The sequence below is a fragment of the Ornithorhynchus anatinus genome, chromosome 7 (genome assembly GCF_004115215.2).
Source record: "Ornithorhynchus anatinus isolate Pmale09 chromosome 7, mOrnAna1.pri.v4, whole genome shotgun sequence".
Lineage (NCBI taxonomy): Eukaryota > Metazoa > Chordata > Mammalia > Monotremata > Ornithorhynchidae > Ornithorhynchus > Ornithorhynchus anatinus.
This window is the reverse complement of record NC_041734.1, coordinates 37,228,090-37,247,694: the sequence shown is the minus strand read 5'-3', so window position 1 is coordinate 37,247,694 and position 19,605 is coordinate 37,228,090. Positions and strand designations below refer to the sequence as shown.

At 41.6% G+C, this 19,605-nt stretch overlaps 1 protein-coding gene across 8 annotated transcripts in view; it reads left to right on the top strand.

Annotated features, from left to right (window-relative positions):
- The window catches only part of HDAC4 (histone deacetylase 4), a 516,681-nt gene that overhangs the window by 136,401 nt on the left and 360,675 nt on the right, over positions 1 to 19,605 (top strand). The gene's annotated exons all lie outside the window — the stretch shown is intronic.

Here is a 19,605-nt window from a genome sequence, read left to right as displayed (position 1 = left end):
GACTGACTTATAAAAACTTACTATTGGCCAAGCACTCTGCCAGATGCAAGGTAATCAGATGACATGGTCCCTGTCATACATGGGTCTAGCAGTCTTAGGCATGGTGGGGTGGGGAAGACCGTTCTTTTTTCTTGTTTTACAGAAGAGGAAACCAAGGCATAGAGAGCTCAACCAATCATATTTATTGAGCGCTTAATGGGTGCAGAGCACTGTAGTAAGTGCTGGGGAGATGATATGGTATGGTAGATTTGATAGACATGTTCCTTGCCCAACAAGGAGCTCACTGTCTAGAGAGGGAGAGTCAGTGAGTTTCCCCGAGTCACACAGCAGACACGTGGTGGAGCTGGGTCTACAACCTGGGTTTTCCCGAATCCCTGTCTTGGAATCTTCCTGCAAGGCCACTAGGCCATTCCCAGTGATATAGATGTCCTTTTCCATTCGGTTCTGGAATTTGTATGTGCTGGGAATCATACCTCATGAGGATGTCCTTTTAAAGAATTTTGTGTTTGGGGAATCATCCCTTTATAGTAGTCATTGATTCAGTGGGAACAAATGAGGTAAGTAGTGTGAACATAGCACCGTAATCAGCATGGGTTAGTGGATAGAGCATGGGCTTGGGAGTCAGAAGGCCCTGTGTTCCCATCCCGGCTCCTCCACTTGTCTGCTGTGTGACCTTGGGTAAGTCACTTCCACTTCTCTGTGCCTCAGTTACCTCATCTGTAAAATGGGGATAAAGACTGGGAGCCCCATGTGGGATAAAGACTATGTCCAACCTGATTAGATGTATCCACCCCAGCATTTAATACAGTGCCTGGCACATAGTAAGAGCTTAACCATAAAAAAAAAAATACTTTGGCGTTCTGCCCAACACTAGCAGAATGCTTTGCATCCTGGCTAATAATTGCTATTTTACTATAGTAAATATTGTAAAGCTGCGAAAACTCAAACAAGCAGAGTGCTATATGGTACAGTAAGGTGAGGTGCAGAGGCTGAGAAGTTTAATAATAATAATAATAATAGTAATGATTGTGGTATTTATTAAGTGCCTATTATGTGCCAGGCACTGAAATAACCACTGGGGTGAATGCAAGCAAATTGGGTTGGATATAATCCCTGTCCCACGTGGGATTCACAGTCTCAATCCCCATTTTCCAGATGAGGTAACTGAGGCCCAGAGAAATGAAGTGACTTGCCCAAGGTCACACAGCATGCAAGTGGTGGAGCCAGGATTAGAACCCATGACCTGACCCCCAGGTCCATGCTCTATCCACTGTACTGTGCTGCATCACATCTTGTTCAGTGCCACACGTATGCACACAGCTGTTTCTTCCCACACCAAACCTACTTTGCCATCTCATTGATCGTTTGATTCCAGAACAGATTTGTGTTGTAAGAAGGATGTTCCCAAATTCTTTCATCGTGTTATAGTTATATCCAAATAGTGTAATATGAAAATTAGTATTCTGGCCATACTGGTTGTATTTATTCTATTTTGTGCACATTCAGGACTACATTTTTCAGCATTTGGTACTGATTTGAGTTGTGTAGCTGGTTACATGGATGAACATTGGCCTTGTATATACTTTCACTTTCTCCCCCGCAAAGATAACAAGAGTTTCAGTGTATGAATCGAAAAAAGGGAAAAAAAAAAGTCTTCAGTACAGAGCCATGGGCCTTGCTTTGAATGTCCTGTTGTGCCTAACCCTGGATTTACTCCTGGATGAATTCTTACCAGAAGGAACTGTCAAATGTTTAAAGACGAGTAAATGAAAGCACTTTTTAAAAATTTTTAAATGCCAGTGGTTCAGAAGGGATGTGACAAAAGTTTTTAAGCTATTGGAATCTAAAGTAAATGTCACATGAATAAGTGGCAGAGCTCCGTGAAAGGCAGACTCCTAGTGAGCAGTACTTGAGTTGGGTTTTCTTTTCCTGTTAATTTAAAGTTTTGGTTAACTATTGTAAGAAGGCATAGATTGCTTCATCTCAATGCCATGTGAGGCCTGCAGTACCTTATTGCAAAACTAATGTGCGTGGCTTGACCATCGTGCTTATGACGTGAGAAAGGAATCCTTTTAGGAGTTTTATTTTGTAGATACAAGAGAAATGTAGTTATTCTCCACATTGCATGGGTCTGGGCATCATCTAAACAATGCAGAAAAACAATCAGACTACTATACAAGGAAACAGTAGAACAATTATGTCATAATAATGATGATGGCATTTGTGAAGCGCTTACTCTGTGCAAAGCACTGTTCTAAGCGCTGGATGTGTTACATAATTTTATTCCTGCAGCTAGCACCCCAGCATTTATGCACCAACTACCTGTAGCACTTTTGTTTGTACTCTTATCACCTAAAAACTCACCTTTCCTTCTTTATGCTCTTGGAAAATGATATGAGCATCAATTTCTCCACTGTCTTCTCTTTAGAGAGTCAGTTCCTTAAGGGCAAAGATTTTGTCTACTAACCATTTTACTCTCCCAAGAACTTAGTACAGTGCTTTTCACCCATTAGACTTTGAGGAAAAACTATCCAGTAATCTAGGCTAAATCCCAACCATGCACACACAAGTAATGGGTGCAAACATAATCATATTTATTGAATGCCTTCTGTGTGCAGAGCACTGTACTTAGTGCTGGGGAGAGGGGTACAACACAACAGTATAACACACATATTCCCTGCCCACAACAAGCTTACAGTCTAGTGAGGGAGACAGACATTAATATATAGAAATTATGGATATATACGTAAGTGCTATTGGGCTGTGCGATGGTGAATAAAGGGAGAGAGAGAAAAGGAAATGAAGGCTTAGTCAGTGGTATTACTATGTGCAATGCTCTGTATTAAGCACTAGGGAGACTACAGTATAATAGATTTGGCAGACATGATTTTTGCTCTCAAGAAGCAGTCAATTGTATTTATTGAGCACTTACTATGTGCAGAGAACTGTACTGAGCTCTTGGGAAAGTACAGTATATCTGGACTGTGAGTTCGTTAAGGGCAGGAATGTGTCTATGTTGTACTCTCCCAAGCGTTTAATATTGTGCTTTGCAAAAGTAAGCACTCAATAAATATGATATATATATATATATATCTATGTATGTGTATATATTCAGTCATTCAGTGTGCGGAGCACTGTACTAAACGCTTGCAAAGTACGATACAGCAATGAGAGAGACAATCCCTGCCCAAAATGAATTTACAGTCTCAGTATAACAAACACATTCCCTGCCCACAGTGAGTCTAGAGGAGGGCAGTGGTGTGGCCTAGTGGAAAGAGCTCAGGCCTGGGAGTCAGAGGACCTGAGTTGTTATCCGAGCTCATCCACTTGTTTGCTTCGCGACCTTGGGCAAGTCTATTAACTTCTCTATGCCTCTAATACCCCTTCCATAAAATAGGGATTAAATCCTCCTCAGTCTTGGTTATGATGTATCTACCCTAGTGCTTAGTGTAGTGCCTGGCACATAGTGAGCACATAGTACCATTAGAAAAAGGGAAATTGCAGTCTAGTGGAGGAGGCAGACATTAAAATACAGGTAGGGGAAATAGAATATAAGTATGTGTTACATCAGTGGTGTGGGGCTGAGGTGGGGTGAATATGAAAATGCTTTCAGGCAACAGACACAGCTGCACTGGTGATGCAGAAGAGAGGGCGCATAGGTGGGGAAATGAGGAGATTTGATTGTATTAGGGCTTGGAAGATGGGGAGAGTGGTGGTCCATCAGATATGAAAGGAGAAGGAATTCCAGGGCAGAGGGAGGACGCGAGCAATGGGACTTGGCAAGATAGATGAGATCAAAGTATAATAATCAGTTGATGTTAGAGGAATGAAGTGTATGGGCTGGGCTGTAGTGGAAGATTAGCCAGAGAGGTTAGTGAAGTTAGGTAGGAATCAATCAGTCGTGTTTATTGAGTGCTTACTGTATGCCGAGCACTGTACTAATTGCTTCGGAGAGTGCAGTATAACAGAGGTGGTACAAGTTTCCTAGCCACAAGGAGCTTAGATTCTAGAGTGGGAGATAGACATTAAAATAAAATACAGATAGGGGAAATGGCAAAGTATAAGGATATTTCTATTAGTACTGTGGAGACTGAGGAGAGGTGACTCAAAGTGTTTAAGAGGAACTGATCGAAGTGATACTGAAGGGAGTGAGAAAAAGAGAAGTGAGGGCTGAGTTGGGAAGGCTTCATGGAAGAGATATGATTTTAGTTGGACTAGGCCTCTAGGAGGAGATATGATTTTAGGGGACTTTGAACATGAGGAGATTGGTGGGCAATCAGATATGGTAGGGAAGGATGTGGGGAAGGTGTTGGCAGTGAGACAGATGAGCTGGAAATAAGTGACTCAAAGTGTTTAAGAGGAACAGATCGAAGTGATACAGAAGGGAGTGAGAAAAAGAGAAGTGAGGGCTGAGCCGGGAAGGCCACGTGGAAGAGATATGATTTTAGTTGGACTAGGCCTCTAGGAGGAGATATGATTTTAGGAGGACTTTGAACATGAGGAGATTGGTGGTCAGTCAGATATGGTAGGGAAGGATGTGGGGAAGGTGTTGGCAGTGAGACAGATGAGCTAGAAATAAGTCGGTTGGCTTTGGGCCTGTGAGTCAGAAGAACTTGGGTTCTAATCCCAGCTCTGCCACATATCTGCTCTGTGACTTTGGGCATGTCGCTTTACTTCTCTGGGCCTCACTTCCCTCATCTATAAAATGGGGATGAAAGTATGAGCCCTATGTGGGACAGAGCTGTGCTGATTAACTTGTATCTAGCCCAGAGCTTAGAACAGTGTTTGGCACATAGTAAATGCTTAACAAGTACCATTATTATTATTTTGAGGCGCAATGTATGCGGAGTGGATTGTAGTAGGAAAGGGAGAGCTGATTGCCTTGAAGCCTGAGGTAAGGAGTTTTAATTTGCTGTAGAGATGGATGGGTAACCAGTGTTGGTTTTTGAGAAGCGGGAAGATGTGGACTGAATTTTTTTTAGAAAACTGATCCAAGCAGCAGAGTGAAGTATGGATTGGAAGGGGGAGAGACAGGAGGCTGGGAGGTCAGTGGGGAGGCTGATGCAGTAGTCGAGGCAGGTTATGATAAGTGCTTGGGCCAGCATAGTTGTAATTAGGATGGAGAGGAAGGGAGGATTCTAGGGGTGTTACAAAGGGAGGTCCAACATAACTTGAAGACAGACCGAATATGTGGACTTAATGAGAGAGATGAGTCAAGTACAATAGCAAGGTTAGGGACCGGTGAGACAGGGAGGATGGTAGTGTGTTTTTGGGGATCGCATAGTCCTGAGGGGAAATATGATTTGCATGGGAAGATGAGAAGTTCTGTTTTAGACATGGTAAGTGTGAAGTGTTGATGTGACATTCAAGGAGAGATGTCCTGAAGGCAAGAGGAAATGTGGTACTGCCAAGGAGAGAGATCAGGGGTAGAGAGAGAGATTTGGGAATCATCCATGTAGAAGTGGTAGCTGAAGCCATGGGAGTGAATGAGTTCTTCAGGGGAGTAGGTGTAGATGGAGGATAGAGGGGGACTCAGACCTGAGCCTTGTGGGTTTCCTGCAGTGGGGGAGTGGAAGCCAGAGGTCCCAGCAAAGGAGATGATAAGGAGCAGTCAGAGTGATAGGAGGAGAACCAGGAGAGGACAGGGTCAGTGAAGCCAAGGATAGATAGTATTTCTAGGAGAAGAGTGGCCCACAGCATTGAAGGCATCTGAGAAGTTGAGAAGAACCAGGATGGAATAAGGGCCACTGGATTTGGGCATTACTATGGAACATTACTCTATGCTGAGCCAAAAATGACCCGGGTAAAACAGAGATACCGATGAGTGAAGTTATTGGTAGTAAATGGAAGTTTCTCTCTCCCTAGTTACTTACTATGTGCCAGGCACTGTACCAAGTGCCAGGATTGTTAAAGGGTTGTCAAGTTGGATACAGTCAATGTCCTGCAAGGAGCCTAGAGTCTCAATCCCTACTTTACAGATGAGGTAACTGAGGCACAGAGAAGTGAAGCGACTTGCCCAAGGTCACACAGACAAGTGGTGATGCTGGGATTAAAACCCAGGGCCTTCTGATGCCCAGGCTCATGCCTTAACCACCAGACCACATTGCTTTGAAGTTGTATTATTTTGAGTTTAGTAGAAGGGTCCATGAGTCAGTAGTTAGTGTGCCTCAAAGCAAAAGTATTGCCTGAAAAAGAGCAGGCTCTTTCAGCTTTCATCTTGTAAAGGACATTTGGGTAAGTGCTTAGTATCTTGCCGTGTTAATTGAAGAGAGTGATAGTTACCAATTGCTGATCATTTCCGTTGAGTTTCTGAGTTTACTTATCTTCAAACATAAAAAAGGGTCAGAAAGGAAAAGCAAACTGCACAAAAGATGACAAATGAGTAATCTGTGAAAATCTAGCTGAATAGGGGAAAACAAATGGAGCAAGTCAGCAATGTAAGATGGTTAAAAGATGCAAGTTTGAAACCAAAATGAATATATTAAGGTATTAGCTTGTAGCAAAGAGAATTTGCAAAGATTTCTTTCAGTTTACAACAATTCCCATTTAATGTGGGCGTTGTGTTCACACAAGATCCTCATTAAGGAAGATTTACACAGTCAATTGATCCCTTGTAGGTATTTAGTGCCTGTGTGCAGAGAACTGTACTGTGTATATATTTTGAAGAGTGCAGTAAAGTTCGTGGACATAATCCTTGTTCTCAAGGAGCTCATAATCTAGCTGTTGGTGAGCGTTGTTTCTGATACCATGTGCCTGCACACAATCATATCTTTTGATATGCTCTGTCCAGCAGGTGCATTTTGTCCAGAGAACATCCCCAAATTTTGCTGAGCTGTATTTTTTTTCCATGGTATTTAAGTGCTTACTGTGTGTCAGGCACTGTAGTAAGCACTGGGGTAGATACAAGCTAATTAGATTGAACACAGTCCATGTCCCACATGCGGCTCATAGTCTTAATCCCCATTTCACAGATTATTAAGTGACTGCTCAGGGTTGTGCAGGCAACAAGTGGTGGTGTGGAGATTAGAACCCAGGTCTGTTCTAGCCAAACTGTGAAAACCTACCCTGGCAGGACTGAGCTTAAATATATTTGATCATATTATCTTGCCCTGTTCTGGAACCCCCATTGTGCGAATGATGCGCAGAGTTTAGGGACAGTTCAAGTGAGAGGTTCTAAGGTGATAAAAAAGATTGGATGTTGGACATGGAAAAGAAAGCTAAAGGAATCTGACATTCTGATGTTGATGATTTCACCTAGAAAAGAGAACTGAAGAATCACAACACCTTGCAGTTATTGCATGTGCAACACTATTGTACTTAGGAAGTGACTAAGTACTCTCAGCTCCCTAAGAATGGAAGAGGATTAAAATGGCAATAATAATAATTGTGGCCTTTTTCAGCACCTACTATCTGCCAGACACTGTACTAAATGCTAGGGATACAAGCATCCCTATTGAACCCCCATTTTACAGATGGAGAAAGAGAGGTACAGAGAAGTGGTTTGCCCAAAGTCATACAGCAAGCAAATGGCAGAGCCTGGGATTTGGAACTCAGTTCCTCCGGCTTGTGCTTTTTCCACTAACTAGACCATACTGCTTCACAAACTAAGATGTAAGAAAGATTTTCTTGGCAGTGAAAGTTGTTGAACTGTAAAATGGATTGCTGAGGGATACTCTGAAGTCACCTTGGTTTATATTTGAAACAAATACCCAGGTTCCCATGTGTCTAGGTTATTGAGGGGTAGACCGTAGAGGAGGGTGAACAGACACCCTAGTCCTTTCTAGGCTCATAATAATTATTAATAATTATGGTACTTGTTAAGTGCTTGCTATGTGCCAAGCACTCTTCCAAGCACTAGAGTAGATACAAGTTAATCAGGTTGGACAGTCCCTGTGTCACCCAAAGCTCAGTCTAAGTAGGAGGGAGTAGGAGGGAGTAGGATTGAATCCTCATTTTACAGATTAAGTAACTGAGGCCCAGAGAAGATAAGTGACTTGCCCAAAGTCACCCAGAAGACACATGGCAGAGCCAGGATTAAAACCCAGGTCCTCTGACTCCCAGTCCCATAATAATAATAGTTATGGTACTTGTTAAGCACTTCCTATGTAGAGAAGCAGCGTGGCTCAGTGGAAAGAGCCTGGGCTTGGGAGTCAGAGTTCATGGGTTTGAATCCTGGCTCTGCCACTTGTCAGCTGTTTGACTGTGGGCGAGTCACTTAACTTCTCTGTGCCTCACTTCCCTCATCTGTAAAATGGGGATTAACTGTGAGCCTCACGTGGGACAACCTGATTACCCTGTATCTCCCCCAGCGCTTAGAACAGTGCTCTGCACATAATAAGTGCTTAACAAATACCAACATTATTATTATTATTATTACCAAGCCTTGTTCTAAGCGCTGGGGGAGATACAAGTTAATCAGATTGGACACAGTCCCTGTCCCCCATGGGACTCACACTCTTAATCCCCATTCTACAGATGAGGTAACTCTGGCCCAGAAAAGTTAAGTGACTTGCCCAAGATCACCCAGCAAACACATGGCAGAGCTGGGAATAGATCCCAGACTCCCAGGCCCATGCTCTACCCTCTAAACAACCCTCCTTAGGCCACGCTGCTTTTTTTAGACTCTTGACTCTATGATTTAAACCCTCCAAAGATGATCACACATCTGTACCCACATTTGGATTACGATTGGAAAGGCCATACAATTTTACCCAGTCCCTCTACATGCTTCTCTTGGGTGAATTCAGCCAGAATTCATTTTTATGGGAAATTGAAGTGCTCAAAGTGTAACTCGCTGGGCCCGGCATCCCAGTTAGAGTAGTGAGCCATGCTTCCCGCTCTCATAATAGACCTGGGGGTGGTAATGTTTTTATCCAGTCATTAGTGGCGTGCTCTCCTCAAGGTAAACATTTCTCCTGTAATAGTGGAGGGGATGTGCCACTCTGCATGCCTACCATTATTCTGGGAGGATTGTAGCTAGTCTTCCAGCTCCTTAAAGCACAGCTTTCAGTTCTCAGCACTGGGAGGGCATGGCAGTGTTCAGTGTTTGTGCTATTTATAGCGATGAAACAGTTCAAGGTGCATGCTGCTGCAGAGAATGGAGTGATTTGTTTTCATGGTAATTGATCGCGACAGCCTAGGATTAGAATGAACAGTTGCTTCTGATTCATTTGCACTCCACTAGACTCTCCCATGATAAAAATGGGTTTGTCAATATAACAGCTGCTATCAAACTGGGAGGGGGAAAAAAAAAAAGCTAGCAGCTGGTAATCCTGACGCTTGGAACGCTAGGTAAGGGTGGATTTTTTTTTCTTTTTGGAAGATGTTCAGCAAGTACAGCTGTCAGAAGGATTTTTATCCACACCTGTATTCAAGATTAATTTAGAAGTATAGGAGCTAATAGAGTTAGGTTTTTATTGCTTTTCTGGTATAAGTAAGAGCATTTCCTCCCTCATATTGTGGAAGGTTTCTGGTTATAGTCAGTGTGTTGATTAGGCTTCTTTTAGGACAAAGCTGCTATTCAGTTGTCATTCTTTTAAAAGGACCTGTCTACTTAAAAATCAGTTTTTAGAATGGCTACAGATAGCTTCGAATTAAAATATTTTTAAAATGGAATTTTCCGCAATGTCGCTCATTGTGGACTGTTAATCTTATTTGCTGTGAGTATTTTCATTTTTGTACTAAGTTGAATTTTAAATATTTTTCAGCAATTTAGAAGGCCTCCTTTAATCCAAGGATCTAGGAAATTTTTTATGAGAACTAGAAACTAATCTCTCATTAATCTTAAAGTGTGAAAGCATCTTCTCTTTTTAAGGATCCTTCGCTTGTATTTGATTTTATTCACTTAGCTATTTATAAAATGAGGATGATAATCTTTCTCACAGTTAACCCCCATAGTCATGACAAAGAGTTACTGTAGAGGAATTTGTCTCACATCACAAAACACAGACATCTGCGCATTGACTATTTGCTTAGTTGTTCCTTCTAACTTTTGAATTCACCAAGGTTTATTAGGAAAAACTTAAGGCATCCTTGAAAGAGAGAGAGAATTGCTGATAACATATGTCTGATCATTTTTCAAGTCTAGTGACATTAACAGAATTTCTATTTACTGTAAAATATGGAGATAGACTATTTACTGATAAACCATCTAATACTGCTTAACGGAATTATTCAGAGATGTTTTCATCTCAGATTCATTGATGTGGTATGTAAAACATTAAAAATAGACACTGTACTGTGAGACAGTTCTGCTTGTAGTGTATAATTTATATTTTCCTCAAGTCTTTGCTGGGATTTTAGCATGAAACTAGAATCTCTGAGTTCATCTGTTCCTTCTTATTTCACAACTGGATTTTAATCTTCTGACATCACAATAGAGTGCTGTTTCAAACAGCAAAATTTTTCCTAGAACAATCAGTTGTGATGTCACAGACAAAGGAACTAGGAGAAGGAACAGATGAACTCTTAAGAACAAAGGTTCTATTTTTGTGCAAATGGAACTTTTAAAAGATAACAGTATTGAAAACCGTGAATTGAAGTGGAATAGTCACAAATAGACTATTTGAAAAAGTTTTACTGAAGGGAAGTTGAAGTAATAATTACAATATATCACATCCGAGGCCCTCTAAAACAACAACAAAGAGCCCCACCTCAAAGCAATACAGAAACCACATTGTGCGCCACCCCCCCCCCCCCCCAAGCCTGTCAACTCTGTCAATGAAGTCCAAATTAACCTAAATTAGGAAGATAATTGCTCCAGTGTTAATTGTAGGTTGTCATTTAAAGCTGTTTTTATGCATTAAGCCAAAAGCATTAAACTGGGTTTTGGCCCTAATTGGGTGTTACTGATCACTGGTGTGTTACTGTTACTGGTGTGCCTTAAAGCCAAAGTTTGAGAGAGGGAAATTAAATGTGTTCAGTATAATGAAATGGCAGTTTTCGTTGATATCCTCTTGCTCCATCATCTTCTGTAAAACCTCTCCCCCAGTAACCGCACTGTTTCCTGTTGGCCCATCCTGGCCTCCCGGCCCCCAGAAGCCCTTTCTATTTTAAGAAAAGATATTTGGTCTTCCAGCTGTTGGCGCTTGCAGACATTTGCCTAAAGTGTCCTGTTCAAAAATCCCTTGCTCCCCTCACACAGTCAACAAATCAAGAAGTGATCCGTTGTTTGCAGAGCACAGCTGAATTTTCCTTTGGCCAGAGTTGAGGGGAGTGGCCTAATTAATGGGTGCTGAGTGGAAGCTTACTTAGCTGGGACAAGCTAATTGATAAAATATACACAACTTGCATAATGCATTCATTAGGCTTTCATTTTTTCTCTGGAAATTCCATTTTTTCATCCATTCCTGGGACAAAGGGTTTTTTCTAATTTTTTTTTTCAAAGCCCATGTGTCTTAAACTAAAGAAGGTGTTTGTATGCTGAAACGTGTGTGTAATGCTCTCGTCATGTTTGTACAGTAAGTATTATACCACCAGTTCTCAGATATGGGGATTGCGTTCTTGAGACCCTCACATTGTAGTACTCATTCGTCTCTGCTGGACACAGTGATTTCTCCAGAAGAAGAAGAAGAGATTATGGTACTTCTTAAGTGCTCACTATATGCCAGGCACTGTACTAAGCACTGGAGTACATAAAATACCAGGTTGGACACAGTCTCTGTCCCACAATCTAATTAGGAGGGAGTAGGATTGAAACCCCATTTTACAGATGAGGCAACTGAGGCCCAGAGAAATGAAGTATCTTGGTCACACAGTAGACAAGTGGCAGAGCTGGGTTTAGAACCCAGGTCCTTCTGATTCTCCATAGTGTTGTAGCCAAAACTCATAGTGAGAGAACAAAATGTGATGGAACTGAGGGTATTTTAAAACTCTATGGAGAAATGTGGATTCCTGAAGAATGGATTCCTTACTCCACACCGGGTTTTTTAAAAGAAGTGGGCAGTTATATTTCTGGGTTCACCCTAATGTTTTTGGAAGTTGGTGTATGTCTGAATTTTCTTTGAATCAATCAGGGGGAAATATTTGAGGGATCTTGCTAAAGCAAACAAGATATTTGTTGGGCAGGTAACTGTTTAGTACTCTCCCCAGTGCTTAGTACAGTGCTCTGCATGGAGTAAGTGATCAATGAATGCTGTTAATTAATTGATTACAATACCAAGTGTCTAACATGTTGATGAATCTTTGAAAACCACAGTGATTTTCAGTGATTTTTTAAAATCATAATTAGAAAATACTCTTCTGCCATATTATATTCCTCTTCATTGTCCCAGCCTAATAATTTATTCTTATCCAAACACCCTGGATATTTTTATGTAACTCCTCCAATCGTATGAATGAAGCCTGAGGACAGGTCTTGAAACTGTTCCGTTTAGAGTCTTAATGTTTGTTTGGCCTTGAGTAAAACAGGTTGGTACATTTCTTTTCAGTATGATGATAGGAAACACTTTAATTGGTAGCAATTTGAGATTTCCAACCATGAGAGATGTGAATTGGTTTGTAAAAGTAGCGTGAAGGATACATCTGTGTTTGAGAAAGTTGTGATTGCTAAACTAGGTAGAGGGATATAAAGCATTGCAGTTCGGAGTCTAATCTTGACAATCATTTCATTTTTTTTTTCATTTCTACTGGGAAATATTAAACTTTTTCATAGTTGAGAGACACTGGTTAGGCGCCTCCATTCTACTCCGATTAATTTTTATTATTCCCTCAGCAGCACTTCATAATGTTAAGATGTGAAAAGGTGACAGCCTGTAAGGAAATGAAGTTCAGTCATTGTGTCAACCAACTCTTAGCAGGGGCCTCTCTCCTTTGTAAAGCAATTGTATCATTTCAAGACTTATGTTGCAGTGAAATTATGTCATTGCTACTCGTCAGGGTGCTGTATGCAATTATTGTTACAATCTCAATACATCAGCATGGAGAAGAGAACAAGCGAAGACTTTTTTGCACTTAATCCCTCAAATTGGATAGTAGCCTGAACCCTGAATTATAAATCCACTAGGTCCTGAGTAAGGTGGTGAATGATGGGCTAATTAGCCCTTGGCCTTATTCTTTCCCCTCACAAAATAGAGTAGGAGAGATGTATTGTTGGGTAATTTATGTATGTCTGTCTTTTCTGTGTATTCAGGAATCATGTAGGTGAACTCATTGTGATCTGAAGCTCCTCTGATAGGACAGTTAGCAGAAGGGCCATTTCATTTCCCCTTTATCAAAAGGGTTGACCCCCACATATGATAGCTTGTTGTCTGTGAATGCCTGGGTGTATCATTGGACATTTCATTGCCCTTTCCTACTTTGATGCCTTTTTCTCCTGCTGGCTCCTCCTGTTGAATTTAAAAATTTTTTTTAAATGGTATTTGTTAAGCACTTATTGTGAGCCAGGCACTGTAGTAAGTGCTGGGTAGATAGAAGTTAATCAGATTGGACATAGTCCCTGTCCACCAATGGACTCACAGTCTCAATCTCTGTTTTACAAATGAGGTGACTGAGGCACACGGAAGTGAAGTGACTTGCCCAAAGTCACTCAGTAGATGAGTGGCGGATTCAGGATTAGAATCCAGGTCCTTCTGACTCCCAGGCCCGTGCTGTACCCATTAGGCCCCACTACTCCTCTAATTTGTCTCCCCAAAGTCTCAGCCTAAGGATAGCAGCTTCTTTCCTGATTGCCTCTTATCGGCCTGCCAGTGCTGCTGGCTTTTGACTTTTAACATTAGGCAACTCTACCGTATTTTTTTGAAATTGATTCACTGTGTCTATAAAATATTTGTTCTGCCCTCAGTGCTTGCCTATATCCCACTTCATTCTGAACAGCTGCTTGTTTCCCCCTTCTTTCAATCATATTTATCGAGCGCTTACAGCGTGCAAAGCACTGTACTGAGCACTTAAGTACTTTACCTATTCGAGTCCCGTCTCATCCAGTGAAGTTGTGTGGGTCTCAGTACGATGCACTGGCTGTTGATGTTGGTGAACTTGTCCTGCTGTTTGATTGGTGAGCTTTGTAGCTATACAACTCCTTGAGAAGCTGAATATGTCCTCTGAAGTACGTTCAGGTCTTATTAGAGAAGCAGTGCGATCTAGGGGAAAGGGTACCGATCTAGAAGTCAGAGACCTGGATTCTAACTCCAGCTCTGCCACTTGCCTGCTATATGTCCTTGGGAAAATCACCCAATTTCTTGGTGCCTTAGTTTCCTTACTTGTAAAATGAGGATTCAATATGTATTCTTCCTCCTACTTAGCCCGAGTCCTCTCCTACACCTCCTACTTTGACTTACCTGTGAAAGAGGAACTGGTCCTGATGATTAACCATTCTATCAGTCATATTTATTAAGTGCTTACTGTGTGCAGGGCAAGGTACTAAGCGTTTGGGAGAGTACAAACAATGGTATAACAGACACAATCCCTGCCCACAATGAACTGACAGTCTAGAGGATGAACATGTATTTAACCCAGTGTTTAGTGTATAAAACAGTGCCTCGCACAGAGTAAGTTCTTAATAAATATTATTATTATTGTCATCATCATCATGTTTTGCCCCACCACAGTTTTGAAAGACTTAAATATGGTCTGAAGTGGTACCCTGTTACCAAACTACCTCTGGGGCCTCCCCTGAGCCACACTACCCACCTAGCTTCACTTTTCTACTCAATCAGTTGTTTTTATTGAGTTCTTACTGTGTACAGAGTGCTGTACTAAACACTTGGGGAAAGTAGAAAGTAGAGTACAATAGAGATGATAGGATCCCTGCCCACAAGGAGCTTAGAGTCTTCAGGAGACAGATATTAAAATATATAATGGAAAGGGGAAGTAGTAGAGTATAAGGATAAATACATAAATGCTGTGGGCCTGGGGTGAGTATCAAAGTGCTTAAGGGGGACACACTCAAGTGCCTAGGTAATGCAGAGGGAAGGGCAAGAAGGGGAAATAAGGGCTTAGGGGAGACCTCTTGGAAAAGATATGATTTTAGGAGGGTTTTGAAGGTGGGGGGACTGTTAGACTGTGAATATTTAGAGGGAGTTCCAGGCTAGAGGGTGGACATGGGCAAGGGATCGATGGGGAAGAAGTCAAGATTGAGGTACAGAGAGAAGATTGACATCTATTCAGGCATTCTGCATTTTGGGCTGTCGGGTTAGCAGAATTCAGTGATAGCATTAAGTTCTGGTTTGCCAGTAAAAGTCTCTGGTTGTTTCCCAGGACATGGATTTTGTGTGAGCTTTTCCCGAACATATGCCATCTGAGCAAATGAGTCAGGGCTTCAAAGACCCCGTTATAATCCCTACTTTCAAAAAGGAAAGATGAGAGAGCCGACTATATGATAACTTCAAGGGCGATCATGGCCCCAATCCTTCTGACTGATGAGTTACCCAGATAGTAATTTGACTTCAGATCAAAGTACAGCAGAACAGGCATGATCACTACAGAGAGACAGATTACAAGAGCAATGCATGGAACAACACCAAGAGTTCAGTGCTATTTTAGAAGACCAGCGAACCAACCAACATCAGGTCTCTGAAATCTCCTAAAGAGACTTGGACATTGGTATTGGTTAAGCTCATTGTGGACAGGGGAGGTGTCTGCTAACTCTGTTGCTCTGTACTCTCCCAAGCGCTTAATTCAGTGCTCTGCACATATTGCTCAGTAAATACCAGCAATTGATTGATTTAGCAGATTGAGCTACCTCAGAAATCTCCCCAGGATCCTAAGGAGACGCCTTGGCAGAATGGCCAGTTAAATCAAAGTCACAGTGACTTGTCTAAATTAATTAATTCATTCAGTCATAATTATTAAACACTGAGTGCAGAGCACTGTACTAAGAGCTTGGGGGAGTACAATATAACAACGGTCACATTCCTTGCCCACAGTGAGCTTACAGTCTAGAACAGGAGACAGACATTATTTATAATTAAATTACTGATATGTGCCTAAGTGCTGTGGGGCTGCGGTGGGGGATGACTAAAGGGAGTAAGTCAGGGCAACGCAGAAGGTAGTAGAAGAAGCGGAAAGGAGGACTTAAGGAATATCTCTCAGAAGAGATGTGCCTTCAGTAAGACTTTGAAAGTTGCGGAGGGCAATAGTCTGTTGGATTTGAGGAGAGAGGGTGATCCAGCCTGAGACAGGACATGGGCGAGGGTTGGTGGCGAGATAAACCCTTTCTCCATCGCAGTGAAGGATTGGTGACAAGTTCAGTCTTGTCCAACATATTCAGTGCTGCAATATTTGAGACTGCAACCAAAGACCAGGAAGCCAGGGCCAGAATTCGCTTTGAGTCCAGTAGCTAATGCTTTCACTACAACAGGTTACAGACATAATTACAAGGCCCCAAGACTATTGATCCAGCTATTGCTGAATGCAAATGACATTTGCAGTATCAGCCCATTGCTGTGGACTCTCAATAACATAGATGACTTTATATTCTCTGGGAGTCTTCTTTTGGCATTGATTCCAGTCCTTTAGATTCTTATCCATTTTGTTATAGCTTTCAGTGTTGGTATTTACAAGTCTTCACCCTTTAAATTGCATTTAGGGTTTGGCAGGGACTAAACAAATATTAGTTTAGCTCAGTTAAACAAAAACACTATTACCTGATGTGGTTTTGGTTTATCTGTTTTAGTTTGGTGTCAGTTGCGATTCTTAGCCTTCCACTGCTGAATGTGGTGGTTTCAGGTAGGATTATATGCTCACCATTTTTGACTTTTCACTCATTTACAAATCAAGTGTGTTTTGAGTCTGCAGATAAGAGTTCTCCTTTAGGATATGATGAAGTGTAAGCAGCATTAATGTGATAGGAAACTCCGAGTTTGCATCCATTCACAAATTCCTATATATGAACAATGATTCTTTCAAAGGTTTGAGACAACTAAATTGCCACCTAAATGAATGTCAGGAAGGACTGCTAAGGTAGTGGAATCAGGATTTTCTATGCACTCTAGAGAGTCACGGGGGTAGCGGTGAAATTTGAGAAGTGTCTTTAAAGTTTAGTTGACTGTTCTCGGTTTTCTTCAGGTTGTTAATGAAATAACAGTGTGCAGAAACCTATTGGAAGCATTTTGGCCTTTTTTTCCTCAGGTGTGCAGAGACATTCTTTTACCAACTATGTACACCTTGTTTTGTGAGGTGAGGAATTTTTTTTTTAATTTCACTTTTTCCACAATTATCAGCCTATAGAATACCTCCTAGGAGGAGTTGGGTTAGGAAGAATTCCGATTTTGGCATTAAAAGAAAATCTGAATGTTCTTGCTTTTCGGTTTCAGTGTTCCCGTGGATTTCAAAGGGTGAAGTTGTCTGGGTATCCAGTAACCATTTTGGTGCCCACTTTCCCAGCCCATGATTGTCCAAAATGAAAGGGGACTGATTCAAAGTCTTTCATTTTATTAATGGCTATTGTTGAGCATTATTCCTTTTTTTTAACTGGTATTTGTTAAGCACTCAGTATGTTCCAAGCACTGTACTGGGGTAGCTCCAAACTAATTAGGTTGGACACAGCCCTTGTCCCTCATGGGGCTTACATACTTAACCCCCATTTTACAGATGAGGTAACTGAGGCCTCGAGAAGTGAAGTGACTTGTCCAGGGTCACACAGCAGACAAGTGGCAGAGCCAGGATTAGAACCCAGGTCCTTCTGACTACATTCCCGTGCTCTATCCAGTGGGCCATATTGCTTCTCCAGAGCACTATACTAAGCGCTTGGAGGACTACAATATAACATGTGCAGATTATGGTATGATGGTGAAGCATTCCATAAAGGCCCAATGCTCCCAGTTATTTTCTCCTCTCCACTTAGTAGCCCCTTTATATGCCTATACTTTATCTGAGAAGGGTAATAATAATAATTATTAATAATGGTATTTGTTAAGTGCTTACTAAGTGGCAGGCACTGGACTAAGTACTGTGGTGGTTACAAGCAACTCTAGTTGGTCACAATCCCTTTCCCAGGTTGGGCTCACAGTCTCAATCCCCATTTTACAGATGAGGTAACTGAGGCCCAGAGGAGTGAAGTGATTTGCCCAGAGGTCACAAAGCAGACAAGTGGCGGAGCCAGAACCCATGACCTTCGGACTCCCAGGCCCGTGTCCTATCCACTACCCCAAGGTACTCCAGTAGACTGTAACCTCTTTGTGGGCAGGGAACATGTCTGCCCACTCTTTTGTATTGCACTCTCCCAAGCACTTCATACAGTGCTCCGCGCACAGTAAACGCTCCGTAAAGTAACCACTGATTGTTTGACTTAGAATTAGTAGAAACCAGTTGGCAATAATGGAGACAGTATTGTACGCGATTCTTCCCCATTTTAAAAGATTCAAGTGTGTTGCAATGCCTCTTTTAAAAAAAAAACGTGAAACATTTCAAGTAATTGAAGTTGAACACAAGGGTGTCAGTACTCCTAAGAAACTGCGTAATATCAACTAAGGTTTGGCAAAAGTAGAAGTGGATGGAGGCCCGTTACTAAAGTGACCTTTTAAATTCTGACCCATGTAATACCAGCTTCAATTTCTAAAATGACTTAGTCCCACAACCATATGTTTTCCCAGCTAAAGGACTGGATGTGCTAAATGGAGACTTCATTTCATTCCCAGTTGAGTGCTATTAGATGTAGTCAAAAATTAATTTTGATCAAAGGTATTATGTACAACCCAAGTGCTCTCTGAAATGGACTAGACTTATGTAGCATCTTTTCTTTTTTAAGTGGCTAAGGTTTACCTAAGTGATTATGGTAATACACTGAAATAGAATACTTGCATCCAGCTGGAAGTCTTACAGTAATGCACAGCGGAATCAATATGCCTTTTTAAAGCATAAGAAGTCTTACTAAATCTGCTTTTGAAATAGCTTTGCATTTCACTTAGGGATCAATGTGTCACATGACAGCCGCCAAAGGATTTGCCATGTCTCGATGTAGTGTGGTAAATTATATCATTGTGGGGGGCCCAAATTGCACTTTACTGGCTTTTAATTGTTGTCATTCATTATGGTGCCTCTGCTTAATTAAGGCAGTTCACCCCTTGAATGTGAAGGTGGTATGGAGCCAAAGAATGTGAATAAATTAGTACCATTCCATAGGATTGCTGACCCAATACAGTGCCTTCTTTCAATGCCCGTTATCTCCTTAGTTAGCCTCTGGTATGAAGTAGAGAAGCAGTGTGTTTCAGTGGAAAGAGCACAGGCTTGGGAGTCAGAGGTCGTGGTTACTAATACTGGCTCTGCCATTTACCAGCTGTGACTTTGGGCAAGTTACTTAGCTTCTCTGTGCCTCAGTTACCTCATCTGTAAAATAGGGATTCAGACTGTGAGCCCCACATGGGACATCATGTTAACCTTGTATCTATCCCAGTGCTTAGAACAGTGCTTGGCACATAGTACGCACCAAATAAATATCATTATTATTATGAAGGTTATGTCCTGGATGCTGCCTACCTCTGCCTGGAACTACATGAGAGGTTTGACACACCTGCCTATTAGGTTATTGTTGGTAGTGAGATGTTCCATATGTTGAGGCCTCCTGACTTTCTAGGAGAATTGTAGGCTTCCTTTGAGAACAGAGTGAAAAATAGCAGTTATTTATACTGCATTTAGGCTTTCTTGGTCGAGAAGTTCATCTACAGTATAGCC